An 11,315-nucleotide genomic window follows, 5' to 3' on the forward strand; every position below is an offset into this window, starting at 1 on the left:
GGGGGAGGGGGGGGGAGGGGAGAAATAAAAAAATAATCAGAAAGGCCTCTGGGTCAGAAAGAGGTAGAGAAGGGTGAACCTACAGACCTGGTCCAGAAGAAAGGAAAACTCAATGGGCTTTGGCTTGAGCACTGCATGTAGGGCAAGCTGTATGGCCTCTGCTCCAAGGGAGGAAAGCAAGGCTTTTGTCTCCAGGCTAATCAGGCTGCCATCATTGGCAACACAAGTACCATTTTTGTGACAGCAAACCCAAACTACAAGGACTCTCCAGGTGATGCCACATGCAAGACCATAGAAGAGACTAGAGCCATACCCCCTGCCAGCCAGCCCAAGTCTGGAGATCTTCCAGTGGGGTGCAGTTTGTTACAGTCCTACTTGCCAGTGGCTTCCTCCTTGCTAGGTCAAAAGAGATTTCTTATTTCAAGAGAAGGGGCTGTATCAGGACTACACGGGGGTGTGTTTCTCAAAAAAGAGCAAAGGCCAGCTGTCATCAAAGACAGCCCAGTCCATACTGAAATCTTAAGAAGACCCAGCATAAAGACAATGTCAGCGTAAGGATTTCTGCAGCTCCATATCCAGCCTATAAAGTCCATAGGCCCTGCTTTCTGGCTCAGGGAGTAGCATGGAAGATAAGGCCGTTATATCTCTGTTGAAAAGATTAATGTCAAGCGTGAGGATTACTTCTCCGCAGCGCAAGAGATTAGGTTTGGATTTTGCAAGCTTTCCCATTATTGGCTTTCTCCCCAGACGATCCCCACAGGCCTGTACCACCCTCCCTGGCCAACACTGAATCTCAGGGAGTGTCTCTCATTCAGCTGTATTTCCTTTTGCTCCAACTCCACATTAAAGAGACCATTGCACTGAGACTGTGCTTCACTAGGCAGATTTACTGGGCCTCTCCCACACACCTCCAGGGATAAAACCTACCTTCTGTATTAGGAAAGGAGAAGAAGCAAGTTTTCTGCTGCCAGGCAGAGGGCTGTGGCCACAAGTCCTCTCCCCATCCAGCGGTGGGACCTCCTCCTCCAGCCGTTCGTCAGCTCTCCTGGCAAACTGGTTCCTGTGAGCACTCCCAGTCCTGCTCCAGGCAAAACCAATCAGAATAACTTACACTCTCTGCTTAGATTGTTTAAACTAAACCAGGCTGTTTTGCCTGAAGTGGGTTAAGGGCTGCTCTGACTGGGAAGTCAGGGGAGAAATCAATTTGTCATCCTCTCTGAACCCGCTGAAGGAAAGGCTTCTTCTCTATTCAGGCATCCGCGTTGCCAAGAGCCGGGAGCAAGGCACAGGTGTATGCCAGATGGAGAGCCGAGGGGATGTGACAGGGAAGGATGTGCTGACAGCCTCGAAATGCAAAGTGCCTATGGCCTGGCTTCACCCAGAGCGTATGCTCCAGCTGCTGCAGTTGTTTCGAATCCTGATTCAGGAGGGTCCTCAATTCTTCTGCTCTTAAGATAATTTCTGGTGGCGTTTTTTGCTTCACCTGTTTAAGAGCCCCCACTTTGGGCAAGGCTGAGAGCAATCCTGTTGCTAACTGGCCAGGGCGCAGGGTGCAAAGCCCACACTCCTGGTACCTCCAACTATTTTGGCATTAGCTTGGTTCTGTCCTTTGTTCAGGGTCTGTGTTCCACCGGCAGAGCAAAGTGCATAGAGGAAGACTGCGCATTTGTGTTAAATGCTGTAATTTCAAGAGGCAGAGACCCTGAACTGGAGGAGCTCTACCTGTTGGCGAAGCTGCACTTGGAGGAAAATCAGGGCTTTGTCCAGGAATCTCAGAGTTGTGCTGGTTGTTTGCCTAGTAAGGCTTCATATCATAATAGGATCAAATATGCTTTACAGTCAGTAAAACTGAGTCACAGAAGAGAAACAGATGTCTAACTTTACACAGGAACACACGCCAAGCCAGAGAATATGAATCTCGATGTAGAAAAGGTCAGGCTCCCAAAATAATAAAACAATTTAATTCTCTGACACCTTTTCACTAATTATATATTTCTGTGCAAGCTTGAGACCATTTTTACTTTCTTTTAAATTAACATTTTGGCAAAAGGGAAGTGCTTCAGGATGTAAGGTGGGGGGCCAGCTCTGATTCTTGCGTTGGTGTAAGAAACAGCAAGGGAGGAGCACAGCTGGGAGGCGGGTGGGGAGGGGGGCACTGAAGGCGGGGTGAGGAGGAGAGCTTGTGTCTTTGTTTATCACGCAGGTTTTAAAACACTGAGGGGTATTTTTTATCTTTGTATTTCTTACACTGCTATTTCCCATGGCAACTCTACATCAGGTCCCAGCAGTGAGGCTCACTCCAGGCAGCTGGGGACATGAGCACGCGCTGACCTGGGTCTCTTTTCAAATGACATCATTCTCTTGGCGTACTTAGCCTGGAGGACCCCACAGACGTGTAACCTGACCTGGAGCCGCACAGAGACCATACGGTTTATGCTCTGTCCCCACTGAGCTGGTGATGAAGCAATGAAATCTGAGAGCTGTGAAAAATGCATTTCAAGTTGAATAATCAAGAAAGTGTCGAAGGAAAGGTCCTGTTTTATTATGACCTATAAAATACTAGGAAAAGGCCCCATTCATTTCCCCCAGCTTTATTTTTAATAGATTACTTAATGGGTTGCTGCCGAGGTAAATATATGTGTGTATAAAGAAAGTTTAAAAATTATTGTGCCCATACTGAAGGCTGCTCACAGTATTAAAAAACAGAATATGTGAAAATGCAAATACCTTTCTATCTTTCTTGTCAGTTTTTATTTTGCACCTTGCAGGAGCTCCATTTAATCTCTAGCAGTAACTGATTTCCCCTGGGTTCTTAGCCTTGTCTTTCCTGCCTCTAATACCAGGTTGGCAACCCAGTCACAAACAGTTAAAAGCAATATTGTAGGGTGAATATAATCACGGCCAGTAACTGGGCAACTGCCCACTTAATCTGATTATGGGCCTGTGACGCACTGTAGCCTGTTAACCTTGTTTTGACCAGCTTCCTGACACTTGTAGCACAAATGAAGTGTGACATGATTAAATGAGACTGATCAGTTTTTCTCACCAGGACAATACCGAGCAGCTGCTGTGCTCAGGATTTACAATGCAGTGAAATCTTTGAAGTCCCATAATTTAGCTGTTATGATTGCTTTCCTCTGGCTGGAGGGATGACTGTCCTCTCCAAACACATGTGGTTCGGTGTGGAGGCCAATGACTTCTCTTTGGTGGTTCCTTGTCGATCTCTGCAGGGTCCCAGCTCATCCTCCAGACATACGTCCACAGTGCAGGACCTGATGGAACCAGCAGATGATAAACTCACCATGTGAAAGAACAACATGATAGTGCAATGAGAGAGAAAAAAAGCAAACACAGCTCTATAAACGTATTTGGTATTCTAATGATATTTTGATATATTTTTGGAGGGTAGTTTTTGGGCAGATTTTTTAAAAGTGGAAGTATTAGTAGTAATAATCCAAGTACCCTGTGTTAGGTCGCTTTCTAATGGTGTGAGCTGTGTTAGGTGATGATAGTCTTTCTGCTGCAAAAGAATAATTTCCCTTACTTTGTGTATTTTGTGGCCAGAAAAAATATTAAAATCATCCTGACCTGCTGTGTGACATTTCAGAGCATTTCCCGTTGGGTGCTGGAGGGCAGGGCCTTTGCTGGGGAGCACACCGGATTGCCTGCTGTTGGTGCTGTTGGTGTGGTGTTCTGAGCAGCCACAGATATGTGTATGTCTGGTGAGTTAATGTGCTGATGTTCCCTTCATAAAGAAAAAAACCAATCTCTGCTAACCTTGCAAGCCCTCTATTGTTTACTGGAAAAGGCTAATAGGAAAAAAGGAAGGAGATACAAAGAAACAAGAGCATTAAGATCAAAAGAAAATAGTTACCTTGGATGGGATATGAAATCAAGGACAATATTTTTCCTCCCTGCTATGGGCATTTTTTTTTACTAGTAGAGTACTGGGATAAGGACACAGTGTTCTCCTAATGTAGTCAAAACAAATGTAAAATCCTGAGTCTGACACTGAAAATGACAGGTACATGTTCAGAAGGCTGGGCTCGGGCAATCCCGATCCCTATCGCCCTGTCTTCTCATGCATAACTTTGCATGTTTCAGTCCACATAAATTAATCCTAAATTCAAAAATGAAGCCTGTCAAATAAACACACATCTGTGAGTCAAAGCAAAATGCACACAGAATGGAAATGCCTGAGATTAGCAGTACAGCAAAAGTTCTTCTCATTGACTAGATTAATTAGTAGAGCTTTAGGAGCTACACAAAAAGCTGCGTGCACATGCAGGCACAGTGTGGCATGGGAAAGGACCAAGACACCGAGCCTGGTGGTGGCAGGACAAGGGAAAGGTTCTCCTGGAAGGCAGGAACTCAGCCTTCATCTGCTGGTAATTCTGGGAAAGCTTTCATGGCCTAACACTCACATGTTCAGGATCACCTAGCCAAAAATTATATGACTGTCAGCAGGCTAAATCATTCTGAATGAAGATGAACAAGGCACGTAAGCCAAGTCAGAGAACTGCTGTTAACTGATCACTTGTCTGACCTTAACTGCTCTCTAATTACAGTGTTTAGGTGCTGGGTGCCCTCAATAAATGCTTATAATTATATGCTGGTTACAGGAGGACTGGCTGTGCTTTGTATGTAGACACATCAAGTTGATAAGGGTATTAAGTCCTGTGAGACAAAGTGAAGGCAGGTCTGGTGCCTGCTGTCCGCATCTCCTCCCTGCCCACTGCCTGGGGTGATGCTGCCATGGGGCTCAGCAGGACCTGGGGGGGGCACCCCAGGCCCCCCTTTCCCTCCATCTGCCCTTTCCTTCTTCCTAGGGCACGCTGCCTCACAAGATGAAGCCTCAGATGACCCAGGAGTGGAAGGCAGCACTTCATGGCTCCTGTGACACATTATTTGTGGGTGCCAGTAGTGCCAGTGGCAGGCAGCGGGGCATGAGGTTGTTGCTTGGAAGAGGCCACCCCGCGTTATGGCATTTTTAATGTATAAGCATGGTACTGCATCCAGCTAACACGCACCAGGCTGCTCAGTGCTGCCAACTGTGGCAGGGATGGGCAGCCTGGGGGACTGGGACAGGGCCTCTGATCTGTGAAATCACAGTCAAAGCAGGACAAGGCCGATCTGGTGGTCCCCCAGTGTAACATGAAGTCCTGGCAAGCTGCCACCAGGCACCAGCCCAGATTTTTCTGCTGGAAACCCCTTTGGTTGTTCAACTCCAGGGGAGGAAGCCCTGAATGGGTACTAAAGGCAGGTACTTAGCCCAGGCTAGCAAAACTAGATCCTGGGCACTTCCCAGAGCCTGTGCTTGGTGGTCCTTTTCCTTCCCCAGGGAGGGACCAGACTCTGCCATGTTTGTAGGCTTTGGCTACCTCAGACCTTACACTGAACATCAGCTGGCTGCAGCAGGAAGGCATCTGGCTGCCTCCCCAAAAGTGGAGAGGTTGTCTCATCACCTAAGGCAAGTAGCTGCGCTGCACTCCCAAACACATTTGTTATAGCAGCATTGTACAGAGGTCACAACCGTGGGTGAGGTCTTCCTCGGGCCAAGCACATGGCCAGCATATTGGGAAACTCTCATTTGAACAGGTGAAGAATAGAGGGGAAGATATCACAAAGAAACGCCAGGATTAGCTGTTGGCTCACAAAAGGGAAAATGAACGGAATAGGATATCGTCTCAGTCAACTAATACGACTTGTTCTGAGAGCGTGTGCCAGCACACCAGTACTCTGCCAAGGCAAAGACTTTCTGGGCTAGTCCTAAAGTATGAAATTATTTCCCCATTCCCGGTCTAAGTCCCCATTCTCTCTTCTGGGTACGGGTTAAATTCAAAGACTTGTTCTCTATTTTTAATATTTTTAAAAATCGCTTCATTTTATTTCCAGGTGCCTGTTTTTGCATTTCTCTGATGTTTGCTGTAGGGATGGATAGTCCTCTGTGATTCCCTATGACAACACTCATGAAGACAGACTGTTAAATATGAATCACAGATGCCATGAAGAATTCCCTGGTATCACTAACAAAAGGGAGGTAGAGGAGGTAAGAGTTAAGAGCAAAATGCAGTATGATAGCAGAAGTTCATTCAATCCTACATGCTGCAGGAAAGAACTTTGTTAATGTAGTGAGAGTATCCCTCTTGGGGAAGGATTTCTTCGAAGCTCTTAAGTGCCTTTGGTAAATCTGTGCATTTAGGCCATATATCTCTGGTAGGGATAATTTGGAAACTGTAGCTCCTGCTTCGGAACAATAGGGCACACCCTAAGCATTGGATTAACTCTTTATCTTTTATTTGGGACAGGACTGATGCAAGGTAACAGTCTGTAATAACATGCTGGACAGAATTTGTCTTGACCTGCTGATTTTAGATAGCCTGTTGTTAACAGCTGCTTCTCAGCACTCTTGCTGCCTGGTTTCCTGTTTACTTACCATTTGCTTTAAAGTATCTTAACAGACCTGATATGGTATCAACCCATTAACTCCTCCTTCCTCTGTAGAGAACAGAACAAAATTGTGTCCTCCTGCCTTAGTGATGAAGACAGGAAATTTGTCATGGTGGACTAATGCTATTGCTAGGATCCCTCTCACTCTTGGAAAAAAAAACCCACTTTTACAACTTGTTTTGCTCTTTTAAGAGTCTCCAACTGCCTGCCATAGGATTCTCCTAACTTTATTTTTCTATACTCATCCATTTTCTACACTTCACAATCTTGACTGACTATATAGGACAGAAACTTATCCTCAGATGTGTCCCTAAACTGGAGCTTTTGTCTCATGGAGAAATTAGAGTACAGACAGCTGTCTTTTAAATCACACCTCTCAGCTGGTTTCAGGCCAGCTTAATCTGACTTGCTACATATCAGTGCTAGTCACAATTTAGCCATTAATAAGGTCAAACTTGGAAAGAATTGACTGACTCAAAACCAAAGCTTTGAAAAGAGCATTAATAAAGATAAATCCCATTTCCCTGCCATCCCAGCTAGTCCAGCTGCCAGCATTTAAAACCTTTCTTCTAGGGCCTGATTTCTGCTCATGTCTGCAACTCAGGGGAGAACTACTACTAAATTTTTACAAGCTAACCTAAACGAATGCCTATACAATGCTCTAGTCAGCCTTAAGATGCTTGTAACAATACACTGAATAAATGAACACTCAGCCATTACAAATAACCCAGAACAATCAACCCGGTGGCCATGTAAGCACAGGACAAGCCCATGCTAAGTATTTGTGCAACATCTCATGCAGAACTGTAAGTGTAATACAAACAGCAATGAAGCTATTTCCTGGGCATTAGCACCAGCTTCTAAAAAATGAATCCATTGGACTTTGGGGATATTTTGTTTTCAGATCCAAGTTTTCTCTGGTTTTGTATGAAATCCCAAGCTAGTGAAAACTACCTTTTGTTTTCAGTTCAACTGGGACTCACACCTGAGAGACACTTGGGTCATGAGAGCTGATTCAGACCCACCTGAGCTCGAGCAGGACAGTTCTCAGGGATCCGAGTACACACTGCTGAGCAGGGAAACCCAACCTTCCCTTGCGCAGGATCTTCCCTTTCTGCACAACCCCTGTTGTTATGCAGCCGCATTCAGAGAGACAGGGATCACTGCTGCTTTCTTCTATATCAGCTTCTGCACCTACTGTCAGTGGTTCTGTGGTGTTTCCCTACATCCACAAAGGCTGTACTTTGTCTCTTGAAGTCATCTGGATACTCCTTTACCTGATAACTTGCCATCCCCTTGTGTAACACGAGCTTCATCTTGGTGTCCCATGGCATGTGGATGTGTGACTTTGCACAGAGCTCTGTTAACTCTGGCTGGAGTGTGAGCAAGATGGCTTCTCTCCTAGTCAATGGGACAGGAAAGAACATTTCACTGTCCTGTACTGTAACCCAAACCTGCTCCTTTTGTTGGAGAGACAAAGAGAAGGAGAGTTTTATGCTGAGGCAAACATGCTTGCCAGTACCAGGCCAGAGGGATCTGTTGGTGGAGAGTTTCAGATGTGGCTGGAGCTGCTGGGGTTCAAATTCCCATTCTGGTTTGTAGCAGTCATTCATTTTGCTGTTGGCCCCGCTGATGCTCTGCACCTGAAAAGCCCTTTGTGCTTCTGGCAGGTGAGACAAATACCAGTGCATGTGTAAGAGAGGTCACTTTGGATTTCCATACAGACAGGTTTTCTTTTTTTTTTTTTTTCTTTAATGAGATTTCAGGAGAGGGTGAGGGAAGGTGGCTGATAGAAGAGCTTGTAATTGCTTATACAGCTTTACCTACCTGTATTAACAAGAGCATGATGGAAGAGAGGCGAGGGGCTGGCTGCTCTCTGGAGTGTGGTAGGGAAGGGCAGGGATGCATGCAGAGGTGGAGAGGGCTCTTCTGACACTGCATGCGTAATCTAATCTAGGCTGTAATAATTTCCTACTGGCTCAGCATCAGTCACAGCGTTAGCCTAAGACTGAAATTAGATCTTGCCTGTCAGTGACATTTGCTTTCCTATCTGGCCCATCTCTGTACTGCAGTACTTCCTGGCTCAATTCATGCGGGACCAACAATCCCAGTTATGTCAATCCAGACGTAGCAGAAAGCTTTTACTGAGCACTCCCTGCAGACCAGGGAAACCATCAGTGAGTGTTTCAATATGCCATTGCTCTCTTGTGTAAAATAAGAACAGCTCCATCTTACAATTTGGGGTCTTATTTCCTTACAACTCCCTGCACTGATCACAAACAAGCAAACATCAAATACTATAAAGATATGGGAAGCATATCCCTTCTCTAAATCCATACTATATCTGCAGTCCGGCCGAGACAACTGAGCTGGTGAGCCAGATTCATTCAGCTGCTGCTCCTCCTCCTCTGTTAGGCACCAGGAAATAGAGATGCAGTATTTCTGGCCCCTGCATCTCAGACCTCTAGTCATACAAGCTTGTGCTGTGATCTTATATATTAAACATGGTTTAACCAGCACGTTTCTCCATTAGGAAGCTTCAAAGTGCTTAGAAGTTGTGGCAAGGGAATGGGAGATGTGCTTTTCTCAAATCAGAGCTGCCAGAGCCACTGCACTAACAATGCTGCAAACACTGAAGTTTTCCCCTTTCCCCATGCGCCCAAAATGATGTGTCATTAAGGGGTCCTTGCAACATCCAGCCAGTTCTTCACACTTCTGAAAACTGGAGAAACCTGGACAAGTTCCTGTGTGGGTCTTAAATTTCTACGGAGCCTCCTGTGCTTCTCAGGGTGCAAACTTCTGGCTGTACTCGCTACGGATGGTTACACCTCAAGGGCAGGAGGAGTGATGTGAGCCCCAGTTTGAGCCCCCCCTCTTGCCCAGGAGGGGTGCAGCTCACAGGGTGCTGGCTCTGGCTCCTTAAAGAGGATATGCTTCACTTCAGGCATAGCCACTCGGATCTCTGTAAATGTATGAGCTGTCCCACTGTGGGAGGGATTAGTCTCCTCTTAGCTCCAGACATTCCCAGTGCAGTTGTTTCCACTGGAGCCAGACACTGGGGGCTTCTTTCACATTTGATGGAGAGAAAGAGGCATTTCTGGGGTGTGACTCATCCCGAAGCAGACATTTAAAAAGTCAGATGAAGCCTAGAAGTGCTTTCTAGGAGGACTTTACCCTTGAACACCCTGAGCAACATTAGTCATCGAAAAGACTGAATTGTGGACAAACTCCAAATTCCAGATTACCATTTAAAAATATAACATTTTAAACAAACATTTTAATGTAAGTAAACATTCAATTTACCCTTGTTAGCAAACACAAAATGACTTAATTCATAGTTTTTCAAATACCAGCTGGGTTTCCAGTTAGGAACTGCAAATACCATACATATCTTCTCCTGACATCTTGTTGCCTTGCATTTCAGAAGGGCTTAGAGGAGATGAGTTCCTTTCTTCACATTTTACCTAATCACAAAGTAATTTTGTGACCAAGACCATTTTTAAAGGCGTCTGACTGAGGACCTATGGGTTCAATTCCAAAAGAATTAAGATCTGGCACTCAGAAAATTCAGTTTTATCTTGGGTCTTATTTTCCTATGAAGGTTTTAGGATCCTGGCTACTCCATTCCCTCCCACGTTGTATTTTTAATGATTTGTTTGCTTCTTGTTACATTTCCTCTACCCTGTATACAAAGGCATCAGTGTGAGATACCACCAAATACTTTGTGAAAATATAAAAAATAAATTCCCACACAGGCATATAAAAGGAGGCTTTCATGATGTGTTTTTTTCATGACCGGGAGCAAAAGAGAGGCACTCTTGAAATAGGTGTGAAGCCAGAAGCATGAGTTAAAACTCTCAGTCCTTCAGGTAGCATAGACACCAGAGGTGGTGTACTGTTTTACTTTAGCTGACTATTTATGCTCATGATGTAGTTTTATGGTGCCTTCCTGCAAACTGCAGGAAATTTTCATCAAGTGTGCTGGGTCTGTGTGGTGAGGGAGGAGGCTACAGCTGTGGCCCCTGTGGGAAGCTGCTCAAAGTTCCCCCAGCTCCAGGTCAGACCTGCCTCTGGCCAAGGCCAATTAGCGACTGTGGCTGCACCTCTGTGATAACATATTAAAGACAAGAAACCTGAAAGGAGGATGGAACTTTGTGGAGTTAAGAGAAGGACACGTCTGCAAACACCGAGGTCGGTGGAAGGAAGGAGGAGGAAGGGTGGGAGGTGCACCAGTGCAGAGCCCCCCTGTGCCCTGTGTTGGCAGGGCCACCCTGCCACTCATGGAGGTCTGCGGTGAGCAGGGATACACCTGCAGCCTGTGGAGGGACCCCAGGACTCTGTGGGGAGAAGAAGCAGCCCCCACTGTTGCAGTTCAGCACTGGGAGGAGCAGCACGTGGGGGTGACCCACGCTGGAGCACCTGGAGATGAGCTGCATCCTGTGGGAGTTCGTGGAGAACTGTCTGCTATGAGAGGGATGCCAAGGAGCAAGGGAAGAATGCAGAGGAGTGCTTCTCCCCTTCCCAGCAGGAAGAAGCAGTGGGCTGACTGCACCCCTCATCCCCTGATCCTGTGCTGCTGGGGAAGGAGGTAGAGAGATCAGGAACAAAACTGAGCCCAGGCAGAAGGGAGGGGTGGGGGGAGGTGTTTTTAAGACATCGTAACACTTCTCACTGTCCCATTCTGTCTGTTAAGTGTCACTGTTGTTTGTGTTTTGAGTTAAAGTAACATCCTTTTTCTTCCCGTAAGGAGCCTGTGTTTTGCCTGTGAGAAAATGTAATGTAATGGGTGAGCGACCCCTCTCTGCCCTTATCTCCATTCCTGAGCCTTAGGATTCGTTTTTTCCTTCCCAGCGGCTGTCTCTTAT

At 46.0% G+C, this 11,315-nt stretch overlaps 1 long non-coding RNA gene across 1 annotated transcript in view; it reads left to right on the forward strand.

Annotated features, from left to right (window-relative positions):
- Positions 1 to 3,339: 3,339 nt before the first annotated feature.
- Positions 3,340 to 11,315, forward strand: part of LOC113481088 — an 8,527-nt gene continuing 551 nt past the window's right edge. Inside the window, exons 1-2 of the long non-coding RNA XR_003398592.1 lie at positions 3,340 to 3,722; positions 5,896 to 6,049. This is a non-coding gene — a long non-coding RNA (uncharacterized LOC113481088). The remainder of the gene's footprint in view (positions 3,723 to 5,895; positions 6,050 to 11,315) is intronic.

Source organism: Athene cunicularia (genome assembly GCF_003259725.1).
Source record: "Athene cunicularia isolate RWA chromosome 5 unlocalized genomic scaffold, athCun1 chr5_part2, whole genome shotgun sequence".
NCBI classification, from domain to species: Eukaryota; Metazoa; Chordata; class Aves; order Strigiformes; family Strigidae; genus Athene; species Athene cunicularia.